Raw genomic sequence first — 15309 nt, 5'->3', positions numbered from 1 at the left:
CTATCCTCCTCTAGGATGTGCTGTATACTACACATCTCCCCTGATTAGAGCGCGCTGTAAGCAACATCAAGGCATTATTCCCTTTGTACCAATGAGCATGCGTTTGGCCAATCTCTGTGTTTTTGCATAATTGCAGATAAGGCTCAGTAACCTTTTCCCGTTTTCTACACTCAGCATGTGATGTTTGGCTTTCCAGAGGCTTTTCGCCTGAAATGGAAATGTTAATCTTTGGGACTCAAGGACACAATATATATAAGTACTTTCATGCCCTGATCAGCGTATTCAGGTACTTGACATTTTAAGGGAGATAACGGGTTGCAAAAATCAGGTCAAGCTTGAATTTACTCTCTTTGAAATAGCTTGTTCTTTTTCCAGCATGATTCCTGATGCTCTGTGTTCTGAAGAAACTCACACACAACAACCTTAGTGACCACAAAGACTGAAGTGCCTGAAAATGTGCATATAGGGTGAGTACGAAGCTGGAGCCAGCATCCCGTTAGCTTAGCATAAAGACAGCTAGCATGACTCTGTCCAAACTAGTTTTAAGCAGATGTTAAAAGAAGAGAGTTCTCACCAATTTTAACACAGTAGCTAAACCTTACAAAATGTAAAATCAGGTAACATCTGACTTAAATCTTCAGTTCTCTTCCATAACTTTAACTATTCATAGATAGATGGATTAATAGATCAATATTTCAATGGTCGAAAGGGAGTAATCATCCCATAAGTCGCATCTGCTCCCACATGCATTGTCCACGCCTCATGCCACAAATGTTCCTAAAATGTTTTTATAGTGCCTGAAAATGTGCATTAATGTGCATGTCTGAAGCTAGAGTCAGCCTGGCCTTAGCTTAGCTTAGCTGAACTTAGCTTAGCATAGCGTAAAGACTCAAAACATGTGTAAATAGCAAGCCTGGCTCTGTCCAAAAGTCCTGAACATTGATGTATAAAGAAAACCGGATATAGTAACAGCACCAGGCTTTTCACCAATTGAAAATAGTAGCTAAAAACCGTAAGTAGTCAAATCTTTTTTTTTTCTTTCTCAATAACTATTTATAGATAGATCAATATTTTAATGGTGTTATCGCAGAAACTACAAGACAAACTGGAGATATCCATCAATATCTTTCCCTTGAGTAACAAGTTAAGCGTGTAATAGTCCCATGATTCAGATCTGCTCCCTCATGTAATGTCCTTGTCCCACGCTACCTCCTTCCACCAAATTCCATACAATTGGGCCAGTGGTTTTTTCACAATCTTGCTGAAAAACAGACAACAAACCAAAAACATAACCTTCTTGCAGAGGTGATAACAAATAAGAAAGAAGTAAACACACTGTACCTCACCAAGGGACAAAACAAAAAAGCCTTATGATGATGAAGTATTTTTTGTGATTTCTTTGCCCTGCAGACACTGTAAAAAGTAAAGGTGATGGAGTAAAGGCCCCGAATGTGGTTGGAGAACTTGGCTTCAAATCTAAAGTATTTCAGTAAAACATAAAACATTTATGACTAAATAGGAATACCAATTGTAGGTTATATTTTGGTGTTGATGCAGAAAACTGTGAAAAACGTATTGATCAGGTCTGCGTGGTTTGATTGATGGTTCTAACAACATTCAGATTCAACTGCTGGAAATTCTGATTGATGTACACAAGTAAGGAATATTTTCTAACCAATCCTTGCAAGCTTTAAACCAGCAAGGACATCAGAGAAAGAAAAATAAACTTTTCAAACAGAAAAATATGTAGTAGATTTCAGATGTAGGGCCTTTAGGGGGATTGCATTAACGGTATCATAGTACAATTAATTAAAAGGTTTTCCTATACGTTGTTCCAGGCAAACCACTCCTTCTCTACAGTACATCGTGATCATTCTGCTTTCATACACATGATTGTCTGTATCAATGCAGTCAGCTATGTAGCGACTGAGCCTATAGAGGCCGCACACAACCCCCCAAGGACGTAAATAGAAAAGTCAGAGTCCTTGGGCTTTTACGGTAAATATACCAAAGATAGTCACAAGTTATGAAATTTTAAACATACACGGAACAACCATTTGATCCAAGACCCAGCAATTATTTCTGCGAAGCACGGATCAGCGTTTGTCGCTATGGAAATGTAGTTTCTTGAAGGGGGCGGGGAGTAAAGAACCTCAGAGAAAATATTATTATATAATTGGAGAGTTGGAACCCTGGTTACTATCGATGATGGGGGGGGGGGGAGTATCATCTGCATATTTTACTACTACCTTACTATAAATGGCTCAGTTTGCTCTTTGACTGTTTTCATGCCACGTTGAGGAAAATCTATTCAGCAGTGTAAAAATATCTCGCCGCTCCAACTCTTCTTTAGTGTTGAGTTGCTGCACAAAGAAGTGAACTGTGAACACTGAACTACATTTTAGGCTGTTACATCCCAGTCTTGTCGTTGACGGCTGTTAGATCACACCGTGCCTGAGTATCTCTCTGCGTACTGTAGCCCTGAGGCAACACACACACACACACACACACACACACACACACACACACACACACACACACACACACACACACACACACACACACACACACACACACACACACACACACACTTTGTCCCCTTCCGTTTTAAATATACAGATTGTGCACTTGGACAACATGTTTTTGATGAATCATTGAAGTCGCTGCAATATATTCCGGGTGACAACACCTTTTAAGGAAGCAGAGCCAGTGAATACGTTAACATGCAGAACATATTACGTTTTTTGCCCTTTTCCCAAGAAAGACAATAGGCGCTTTCACACCAAGTACTTTGCCGTACTTAGTTCATCAGAACTTAGTTCATCAGAACTCTTTAGTTCTGATGAACTAAAGAGCAGATCGCGTTCACACTGGAATAAGTCCCTGAGGGAGGATTAGGCAAATGAAGCCGCTGACGTCACTTCTTCTCTTCTTCTTCTGCTTTGGGTTTACTGGCAGGCCGCAAACAACTTCACGGCGGGGGGGGACTGGCTTCAGTAGAAGCTGCTGGGACTCCCAGCAGTTTCTACTGAAGCCTTCCGAGTAAATCGCAAAAACGCCGACACCTCCTCATCTCCACCGCTCCCATGTTTTCTTTTGTGTTGCCATAAGTTAGTCTCTCTGCGTTTGTGCGCTGGGCTAATGCTAATGCTAATAATGCTAATGCGAGGAAAATAAAATGGCGGCTTCACAAAACTTTTTGGGAGTTTTACGGGGCATCGTTTGCAATCCGCCCAGCCAATCAGAAATGGGAACCTTTGTCTCCCATGAAAGTACCTGCTCTCTAGCAGGGACTGCAAAGGGGGTGAAAAGGTTCTCATGAACTAAGTTATAGTTCCGGATTTTTTTGGTGTGAACGCACATTTTCGGAAGTATATCGGAACTATACTGGGAAAAGTACTCTGGTGTGAAAGCGCCTAATATTCCTATTAAGCTGTTTTCATTGATATAGAGTGGTAGTGACAATTCAACTTATATTTCCAATTACATTCAGCAGTGCAAACTCAGACTAACATGTTGTTAATCACGTCAAATTATAGATATTGTGATTGACTTTGCATCAAAATAGGACTTGTACGGCTCTTTGATGCCTCCTCTCACCTTTTTGAAAAGGTCGCAACTACAATATTCAAAAACCTTGTGTCCAAGTCTTGTTTGAAAGTAGGTGTGATTCTTCTTTTTCTTCTTGTAGAAATGCCTTTCTACCACAGCCTTGCAAATTGTTGGCTAGTTGGTTTGTGTACCACGCACAGAGCTGTAAGTAAACAGTCGATAGGCTGCGGGTCATAAATTGTGTTAAAACTTTATTTGAGACGAATATTCCAAATGCACTGCATACATAATGCTTAATATTGTCGTATTCTGAATAATAATAATGGAATAGTAAGTGTGCATGTAAATGTAATGAATGTCGCACTATAAAAGGAAAGGGTCACATAGATTTGCCTATTTAATGCCTCTAAAATAAATTCTTGTGAGATAAAATGCAAGCATGTATATATTTCTAAACCCAGAATTTCTACTTGTTGCTTTAGCCACTGATTAGGAATATGCCCTGATCAAAATTGGACTATGTTATGTCTATTTGATAATACTCCTTGGACATTGGTAGTCAGGATGAGTTTTGTAGGTTTTTACCTCTCTAGAATCAACAAATATAACCCAAAATGTTTTTCATTTTTTAAGAATTACATACGTTTTGATGGTAAAAATAGCATTTTGTGAAGGTTCTGGTTGCAGAACCAAAACAGAAGCCAATTAATTGTTCTACTGTACAGGACTATGAATGTTCTTGTTTTTACCCATATGGTACATGGAGGGGGACTGACATATGACCTAAATCCCCCCAAAAACCCAGAGGTGGAGGAAGTACTCAGATCTTTAACATAATACGAAGTGGTGTAGAGGTATAAAGTAGCAGGACATGGAAATACTCAAGTAAAATAGCTACATTTAGTACTTTAGTACAGTACTTGTGCTAAGTTACTGTCCACAACTGCAAAAAACACAACTCATGCAGCAGAGGTTTAATAAAAGACATCCACTTTTCATCAAAGAGCACTTTATCCAGGCCTGTTTTCACTTTTTTTTTTACATTGACCAGCTATGAAAGCAAATTGACGCTGTCGTCTAACAAAGATAAAGGTAATTGAGGAAAACAGCATTTGACTGGAGCCAGTGCGTAACAATTATGTTAGCGGCAGGCGAGGGCCAGAGAGTGGCTCTCCTCTTCCTGATGGCATTACTGTGCAGGGCTGAGGACGATTGTTAATGGCTCGTAGATGATAGATGAGTTATCGTCTGGTGAAAAATAGCAATGGTGGGGGGGGGGGGGGGGGGGGAATCAGGCCAGCAATACTCATTCCATGATTCACTTCATTTTCTTATTCTCTCGCTGCCATCTATTCTTTGTGCAGACAGATTTATTCCTGCGAACCATTTGTAACGATATTTAACTTTACAGGAATATATTTATTCGGGATGGAATTTATTTCCGTGGTGGAAGCAATTCATTAGAAAATCCTTTAAATAGATGTCGGCGGCTGGTCTGCTGCCAGCTTGTTCCAAGATTTACAGTTTCCCCATCATTGTTGCTGACTTAAACCTGGATGTCATTGCCAGGGTGTGGCCTCAGTCCAAAACTGTGTGTGTGTGTGCAGTCAGAAAGAAAAGGACAATTTGCTAGCAATTACGTGATATTTTTCTCCATTTAATCCGCAGTATAATGTGTGTGAGCCGGTATAAAGCTGTTAATGTAAGCCTTTTAGCAATATAGGCTAGTTGCCAGCATAGTGAACCCCGAAATGTTGAGTACACCAAAGTTTTATGTTAGAAAAGTAGTACGGGTTCCCAGCACATAGAAACTGCCGGATGCTAACTTGCTAACACAATTAGCATAAGTTACGTTAATCAGCAATAAATAGCATTATAGCAATAATTAAATTGTAAACAATAATTAAAAAATGGCTTGGCCGATTTGAAAAATGTTTGATTGGTTTTGGCGGTTATTTAGGATGCTGAATCAATTTCTGCCATTTCTGTTAAAAATAGCAGTTTTAACCTGAAAGTGGCCATATTTGTACCCCGTTGGGCTTAGCTTATTTTGACTACCATGTTGCAACCATTGGATATAGAGAGCACAAGATGAAAATGATTACCTCCATTGTGGACCATTTTTTCTTAAATAAATAAGCAATCTGTCCAAAAACAAATGATCCAGAGTCCCGTAAATCTTCAATATCGACCCAAAATTAATCAAAATTAGAGTACAAATATTGCCATTTTCTGGGTAAAACTGCAATTTTTTATCCTGAAAAGGTCAGAAATGCATTCAGCTTCAATAACCCCCCAATTAACGCAACTTTGGCTAATTGTGCAAATTGTCCAACATATGCAATTTATAGCATCAGGCAGTTTCTATGTGCTGGGGATACTACTATACATTTCTACAGAAAGCTTTGGTGTACTCAACATTTCCGGGCTCACAATAGGAGCTGGCAGCAGGACTAACATCAAGATGGGCGACTAATGAGCTGACAGGGGAGAAAACCAAGGGACGGCATGCTCGTACCTCGCTATCGATGAATTACCATTTTTTTTTAAGTCCCTTTTATCATAAGCAGCTTTAGATTCGACTGGCTGAAAGGCAAATAATTTGATTTATCACATGTGATGGCAACGCTCGGGGGTATGAGTATGTGCACAGGTAGCCCCCTCTGCATTCTTACAGCTCCCACCACTGCCTGTTTGTATTCTGCCTGGCATCGCCTCAGATACATTGAATCAATTGCCTCCACCCACGCCTACCATCCACCCCCATACTCACATGTGAGCCTTGGTGAAATGAATGCCTACGGGTCGTACACGAGCCCGGAGTTTAAAGCAGCTTGCTCATTGATTGCAGCTCATTGTCGTGGCGATGGAAATATCTTCAGATAATTATCAAGCTCATTTAAGTATGTGGCGTGCTTATGAACCTGCTGTTGCTTTGCGAAGAGAGGGGTTTTTTCCCGCAGCTTCAGAGCACACAGTACATTTGCTCATCAACCGGTTTCGTCCCGGTGTGAGGTAAAATTATCCAATATTTCACGGTCTGGCCCTTTGAAGGTGGCGTTACTCAGAAAAGCTCAATGTGAGCCAAAATTAAATAGACCTCAAACTGACGCCTTGTTATTATGGCTGGATTGAGGCCTGCTTGAAGAAATGAGGAGGAATAACAAACTCTGTTGTAAACAAATCAAGTAACATTTCATCCTGCCGTGTTGGTTAAAACGCCCGGTCATGCTTGCTGATGGAGATAAGGTCAAGGTTTATCTGTCTGAGGACATGTTGGAGCCCATTGATCCCATTACCAGTATGTGTGAGGAATATTATAAAATGATGAGAACTTCATAGGAGGTCAGAGGAGGATCAATATTAAATCCTATCTCGTTTATAATCCCGCTGAGCAGAGAGGCTCCGCGGGGCTTAGCTGCTTAAAGTAGACAGCATTTGACAATTTACTTTAATGCTCATATGAATAAATGTAATGACACACAAGTGCTTTGAGATGAAATGTTTTTTATTGTCTGTTTGTAGGCACTTAAGTGCTGTTTCGTTGTCAGTGAATGCACTATAAATACACTGATGGATTGACCGAAAAGCGCTCGCACACACAAACATGATCAAGCGAAGTATTGACATAGGAAATTAAAACCAATCCATCAAATGTTTGTTACATCTCCTGGCAGATTGATGTTGTGTCTGTGGCTATTTTTAAGGAGATTTGGCTGCTCTTATCTGCAACCCTTTTTTCAGCGTCTTCAGATCAAGGATTAAGTTTCTCATTTCACATATCACTCAGAGGATAAACCCGTTCTCATCTCCAGAAAAGTTATGAATCTGAAAATTCAATGAAGGGGTTTCACGAGATTGGTTTTCTGCGATGAACCTCCAGAAAACGTTTTCTCCCACTCTCCTAAAAATCAAGGAATGTAACCTCTGATTTTGTTCGTTCCTGAGCCAATTAAGCTGTGAGATTTGTTTGAAGTCGTAGATTGAAAGGAGAGCTCTCCGGCTCCGGGCCCAAACAGTGCAGGGAGACCACGGGGGTCCAGGTTCCCAGAGCCTGCATGTGTAATCCAGTCTAACATGCATGCAAATCTCATCTGTGCCCTCACACAATGGCCTGTCTGTGTGGATGAGGGAGGAAGGGGAGGGGGAGGCAGAAAGACGAGGAAAAGCTGTAAGTGTGTGTCCACTGTGCCGAAGCATGTGCCATGATGTGTCTTCAGAGATAGACACAGTAAGGTCCACAGACTGGTACGAGTCTTTAATCGCGGTTGATATTCAAACATCAGCGTAATTAATCCAATATCTGTGGAGCTCTCTGCAGAGACGGGGAAAAAAACATCGCCCGTGGAAAAAGAACATTGTGAATTCCTGGCACTGCTCTGAGTGCAGTTCTTCTTCTCCGCGGCGTAGAAACAAAAGTTGGCAACCCAGATCTCAGGGGAAATTAAAAATCTTTGTCTTATCCAGCCAATTAAATGATATACACCTTTTGATACATGGCTGGAGCTGGCCCGCGGAATCTTTTTTTATGAGCGCGTTGTGGCTCCTCACCGCGGAGAGCTTCACCCTGAGGGGTCGAGGATGGGAGTCATGGGTGAGGATGACTTTTTTTTCCCAGAAGCAGAGACGCAGAGAACTTACTTTCCATCTGTCTCCATCGTATAGATTTAAAGGATTAAGCCAAATGCTGTTTTAGTGCTTTAGAGGCTCAACTCTTTCATGTGCAACATTGGATTGGATAGTCAACACAGGCCTTTGTGCTCTCCTTTTTTCTGCCATCCTATTATTGTGTTTCTGTATGGACGCCACGCCTCCAACTTGATTACATTTCGATAACTTTATACATGTGTGCGTCTTCATTCTCCCAAACTGGCACCTCCGCTCCATTGGGACCCCGCTAGGCAGACCATAGCTCACCAGGGGGCCTTCTCTCCAATTTGCCATCGTTTGTCACCATTTGTTCGTCCTGACAAACAAAATGCTGGCCCTCGGTCCCCTCCAGTTTGGCCGCAGTCACACATGGCTTCAGCTGCTCTTCTTTCTTCTCATGGCTCAATTCTTTCCTTTCTTTGAACTGAATAACTCTGCTTTAGCCGGGGCGGGCTTGTGCTTAAAATAGTTTGCCTCGTCTAATTACAGCATTTCATCTGACATTAATATTGTAGCGTGGTACTGTTGCATTATTGATGCTGTGTTTGTCTTGGTGTATGAGATGTTAATTAAAAGATAAACTGGCGCAGTGGCAGATCCTTTATCCTCCATTTCTTTGCTTTGACCCCGTCTTTTGTGTCTACTTTTGATGCAGTCAGACGTCTCGACTCGTGGTTCCTGCTCTCTTTTACAGGCCTTTAGATTTCAAGGTAATTGCATAATGCCGTTTTTTTAACCGGTTTATGATAAACTCGGTCTGGACGGACTTCCACAAGGCCAGCCGGGGGTCGAGCGCTGACGAATGAGGTCGAGATGTTTCAGGCAGATATACTGTAGCAGGCATGGCAAACTTCTCCCGTGGTGAGTCAGATGGCTAATGCTGATTTCCTGCCTCATATCACTTTCTTGCATCTCAGCTGGTGCGGCAGAGAAAGTAAAACATGTTAAATTGCTCCCCGGCTCCATAAAAACACAGGAAGGTCAGGCAGTTAAAAGAGGCTTCCTGGGAGAGCAGAGCCCCTCTTTGGATTGCTGGCAAATGGACAGGCAATAAACTTTAGGTGACTTTACGGTGTGAGCAGCGAGGACTGGATCCAGTCTGTGATCCTGTCTCCTCTCTTCCTCCTCCTCCACCCCTCTCTGATGTTCTGTGTCGTAAGGTTTCAGATCTGGAGTGTGAGATTAACACATTTGGGGTGTAACGGATTACATGTAATGGGATTACGTAATCAGGATAATATTTTTTTAACTGTATTCCCTTACAATTACATAAAAAAAGACGTAATCAGATAACTTGTAAAAAAAAATTAAACAGGGTTTACATGCAGTATTACAACGTATCAATACATATCAATATACTATGGGTAGACATACTGCCTGCATTTTCTTTTTGGTTTTCATTTAGGCTTTTTTTATATCTATATTATTTAACGCAGTAGGTGGACCTGATTTATTAAAACTAAAATAGAGTTTGCTTTTAATTCTCATATTAAACTTCAACACTTTTTGTAAGCTCTACTATTCTCTACTAAGTCTAGCCTAAATGTAAGAACACACATTTGTTATCCTAAATATCTTGCTTACCTCTTTTCTACAGTTGTTGTCTTACATAATAAATTGAATAAAAAAACATCTTATTGATAATTCTTTCTCTTTTCTTCATTTGCAATGCGCTTGGTGTTGAGTAACGGAAAGTAATCAGGTTACATTGCTTTTGTATTGTGATACACTGAAATTAAATTTATTATGTCAACAGATATCACATAACTGTATTAGGTTAGTTGAAACCAATAATATTACGTTTAAAAAAATAATATTATTGCTTTCAACTAACCTAATACAGTTATGTGGAACCTGTTGACATAATACATTTAATTAAAGTCAACGGTTCAGTTTTTTCAGTGTACTTTGATTAGGTTACTGGTTGCAAAGGTAACTACCGGTAGTAATTGTAACCGATTACATTTTCGGAATAACCCTCCCACCCTGGAGATGAGGCGACAGATGACCGCACCATTAGGCTGAGTGGCTGCTGGTCAATGGGGCCGCGGTGACAAATAAGTTGGCAGAGATGTAGACAAGGGGCTCCTTGGCACCGAGGCCCCTGCTGCCTCTTTTCAGCCCAATGAGGGACGGAGAACAGATGTCTGGTTTGTAGCCACACAGTTTCTCTTCAGCTGTAATTTGTGTCGTGTTTGAAGTGAGCCCCGAGGCCTATCTCATTTTCAGCCCTTGTACCAAATCATATGCATACCTTTATTCACATCTTGAAGACTCTCATTACGTGAAATGAAGAGTGTCAGATACGGGGAAACTATTAAGAAAGAGCGGCGAGCCACTGGTCTGTCGTAATTGGAGACACTAGCGCTGAGATGAGCTTTATATTACCAACGCCACAGTAAATACTGACCTTGCTGTTTTCCTGTTTGTGGCCCTGGGGGTGTTTTTAGTCCTTGGTTGTGACTCATAGAAAAGTAATGGTGAGACATAAATTCAGAAAATAACACAAATATGTTGGCATTTGCCCACAAAGAAGAAAAATATATATGGATCATTAAAAAGATTTATGCACAAGAAACCCAGTAAGCTTAAAGGATAAGTCTGGTGATATTTTAGATTTTTATTGTCAACAAATCACACAAAAAAAGACCACCACCAACAAGAATGATGTGTCTAGCTTAAACCTGATATATCTTATTTTATGTGCCTTCCTTGTTATTAAAAAACGATTACATTTAGATGGAAATTGTAGTATATTTCGAGTCGATCCAACATGCTGTCCTGCTTCTGTAAATACTCACTAGAGCACAAAATGTGTGTTAATCCTCTGCAGAAAATAATCCTTGACAAATGAACTCCTGCAAAAGAGACATTTGCTAAAAACTGCGTCGCCCAGCTGTTTAAAGACAATTCTGAACCTTTTTGTAACTAAAAGGTCCCGCATTCATCAGAGCTGCTTATCGGATGGTCTGGTATCTTCAGAAACTCACTCCCCCCCCCCACACCCTTCTGACGTCAGATTTGTGACCAACTATTTCTGTTATCTTCCAAAACAGATGACCTGACATTCACACCCACATTTATGGTGTTGCACTGGTCTTTATACAGAAACTCTGCATCAGGAATAATATTAGAGAGCTAGAGAGGAGTTCAAACCAGTGCAGCTGGCCAAACATCGAGCAAAGATGGCGATTCTGACGTCGAAAAAGTGTTTAGGGGAGCTCCAAAGCTGTTCCACTATAGATGAGAGCAACGTATCCTGGTACTCTCCCTCTACGCAAGGCCACGCCTCTTTTTGGGGGGAAAACCATCGCTGTCATTTGAGTGTTGGTAATAACAAATTCTGAAGTTTTTGTCAATCCGATCCCAAATGTAAGAAAACGTTGGATATCTACAAGGAGCCCCGATTACAATGTCCAGTAAGGCAAACAATCAAACGACACCATTGGAGATCAACATAGGGTTGATCTAGGGTTACATTGAAATCAATAGGGATTGATGTCCATTCAGTCTGCTGGTGGACAAGTGGACAAATGACCCGCCCCAATGGCCAGAGGTGTCATATCTATATGATGTACGTCCTCTTTGAATAGCCTGAAGCCACAGATCTCTTCTTTTATGTCCTTTTTGTTAGAGGAAAACGTAACTCTGGATTTATTTTTTATGTTTGACGTGCAATACACCACACAGCAGCTTTTTGGCATGATAACACTATTGTTTTCCGCTTTGCGCCAATGCTTTGTTTTCCCCGAAAGTGGGCAGGGCCGAATTTTGCCAGGAAGTGACGTTAGCGTTGCTCTCATCCATAGCTGTAGTCTTTTATTGACTTGGGAACATTACTGGAAAATCAGATCCACAAAAGGTTAAGAATTTCCCTGTTCCATACAGAACGAAATATATTCCGTGTGAGGAGCGATCACACTTACTCGAAATACGCTTTTTGTTCACGCCATAGGTTTACATGAGGGGTACACCTGAGAAAAAGCCACAATATAAGAGAGATTAGATCGCAATCATTTAATTGGCTTTTCATTTTGAGTATGAACAGAGTGTCTTGCCGTATCTTTAATTTATCCAACGATTTAAGTGTTTTCCCATTTCGACAGATATTGCCAAACTTGTCATCACCTGTGTGACATTTCGATGGTGTCTTCGTGTGAAGGTCCCTTCTTTCCTACCCATCGATGTTTGTTTTCTTCCAGTTTGGTGCCAACTCACTTATGGCGCGTTTCCACTACACGGCCTCGCTCGGCCCCGCTCGGTATGGCTGGGCCTCGTTAGGACTGGCTCACTTTATGGCGCATTTCCATTACAGTTTAGGAACTGGGGTAGTATCTATAGTAACGCAGTGTAGGCGGAGCCGTGACGTGATCTTCAGAGAACCCCAGAAAAACAACACAGCCGTTAGCTGTTAGCACTCAGAGCTCACAGCTCCTCATATATGTTCAGAAACTAGACAAAAGTTAAACAAGTACAAACCACAGACTGCCTGTGTCATGGTGAATACAGTCGCTGCTTTATTTATGTCTGTATAGGCCGTTGTTGTGAGTGTGGACGGTCGGAGGATATACTGCGTTAGCTTAGCCAATCTCCATTTAGAACACACGCATTTTAAAAGGTTTTTCGCCTGCCGTCTGTCTGCAGACTTGTCAAAGCATTAATTCATGGTTTTTACTAACCGGTATCAGTATGTTGTTACTTCGGCATCATTTTGAAACGTGTATTACAATTAAATCACGGTCAAATATGTCCATCTTGTTGTAGTTGTTGCCCCCTTGCCAGCGATGCTCTCTCTAGTTTAGCATACTCAGCCCGACTCAGCCTCGTTGTCTCTGGCCCTAGACCCGCGATTTTATGAGGCCAGAAAAACTGTGAATTAGGACCCGCCGGCCGGTACTAGGCCAAGTGGAAACGCAACCAAAGACGGGCCGCTGACGTCACAGCCCTCTTAAACCGAGCTCCGCGCTGTAGTGGAAACGCGCCATTACTGTGAGTTCTCTTGAGAATGAGCAGCTCTATTCACACTTGGCCATTATACATTGTACCAGGGGACTCTCAGGGCAAAGTCTGTAAAATGCCCGCTGGCTGTGACTTCCCTGAGTGACAATGGCAAAATGCATGAGTCTACCTACAAATAACACATACATCTTTTATAATATTCACACAAAAGATAGGTAGAAAATAAAATGCAAACGCTGAACTTTTCTTTCATTATGTTTAGTAGCCAAATGTGACTTTTAAAACTTCAGCCATCTGATTTCCATTTCCGGTATAAAAATGATCCCAACAGCCCAATTTAATGACCTCCGCTGTAGTACTGCAAAAGATAACGAGGACAATTCTAGCTTCTGGTGTGTTGCTCATATTAAACATATTATTTTGGATCTGCTTTCTCTGTACCACTTTACAATAAGACTACCCTTATATAGGATTCATAAAGGGTTTATAATTAGGTTATTAATTAGGTTGTAAACACTTTATAAATCATTAAGAACCATTTATAAACCAGTTCTAACGTAGTTTTCATACATCAACACAGGCTCACTATTTGGCAAGATGACTAAGCCTTATATTGGCACTAGCTTACTTCTTCTTCATCATCAGCCAGCATCCTTGGTATCTGTTGTTCACTGAGTTGATTCCCCCCTTCCATCTTGATGTTTCTTGGCATCTCTTTATGACCATTTATTTATGAGTTACTAACATTTATAACTGCCAAAAGGGAGCCATGTAAAGTGTTAAACAAATCACCATTTATTAATGAGTTACTACCATTTATAATTTGTTTAAGTTATATTAAGCCTTAAAGTTATGCATAAATTAGGGCGTGGTCACATTGAGTGGCAGGTCATTCCAGTGACTGCTGTTGTTAGCTTCCTGTCTCTCTGCTAGCAGCTCTGTGATGCTACAGGGGCTCTGCCTGCTCAGCTTATCCGGGGAACATAACTTGAACTCGGCCGTGTTTGTTGTGCTGGTGCCTTGTGGACTATTCTTCATGCTTATATCTGACTATTGTGACTCGCTCTGCGGTTAAAACAGACGGTGCACGAATGCAGTTTTGTGGTAAGTGAAATTCAAGTACTTTATGTGTTGCTTATGTTTTGAGTCAGCTAACGTTAATGAATGTTAAGGCTTTGGTTAGCATGTAAGCAAGTGGTAGCTACATCTGTGCTAACGATGCTAATAGTAGCCTCCAAGTTAAAACCTAATAGAGAAGTGTTAAGCATTAAGTGGGATAATATTGTAGAATAAACGGCTTCTGTTTGAGGTTGGTAAAATAAGGTCATCCTTGTAAGTTAGAGAGATATTTTATTAGGTAGGTAACTTTATGCATTGATAAGGTTAATTTAAATTCCCTATGATCGATTATGTAGACAAGCTAACGTCAAAGTAGTGTTGAAGAGCGGCGTAGTGTATGTGAAATTAACCTCACAATAAGATGTGTGTATATTACAAATAATAAGGTCATATTTCAAGATGATAACTTAGATATTACAATATGGTTGATTGAGCTGGAGTTCATTATTGAGCTTACACGTTAACGTCACAGTCATATCTGAAGAACGAACCCAAACCGTGTTATTTTTATTAATTGTATTACCAAATTGGTATCAAATAAATAGTAAGCATTGGTAACACCAATGCTGATACTTATTTGAGTATTTGTGTCTGGGAGAAGGTTCCTATGTTCGGCAGTTATAGACTGGGCTTTCTTGTATAAGAGAATACTTTAAAAAAAAAAAATCAATATGGACCATTACTGTATAATTATCCTTAAATTATGTTATACAATGCACCTAATAAACAAGTATGGCATTTGGAAACATGATGGGCAACAATTTTTACTGTAATTTGTGTGCATTTTGTTGTTAACTAAGATGATGTTATGATTTATTTTTTGTTAGTATGCACGCGGACGCTTTGGACATACCTGGAGAAGGAAGAAATGGGTCTTCGGAATGATGGGAGTTAAAGACAAAAGGCGGAGACTAGTGTTGAAACTAGTGGAGAAACAAGATGCCACCTTGTCCCTCTGATTAGACGGCATGTTAAGGCCTAGGCTCCACGAGGACGAAAACGGGTTGAATCCGCATATTTCTCATGCGT

This window comes from Trematomus bernacchii, unplaced genomic scaffold (genome assembly GCF_902827165.1).
Source record: "Trematomus bernacchii unplaced genomic scaffold, fTreBer1.1, whole genome shotgun sequence".
NCBI lineage: Eukaryota > Metazoa > Chordata > Actinopteri > Perciformes > Nototheniidae > Trematomus > Trematomus bernacchii.
Note: the sequence above shows the minus strand (reverse complement) of the source record.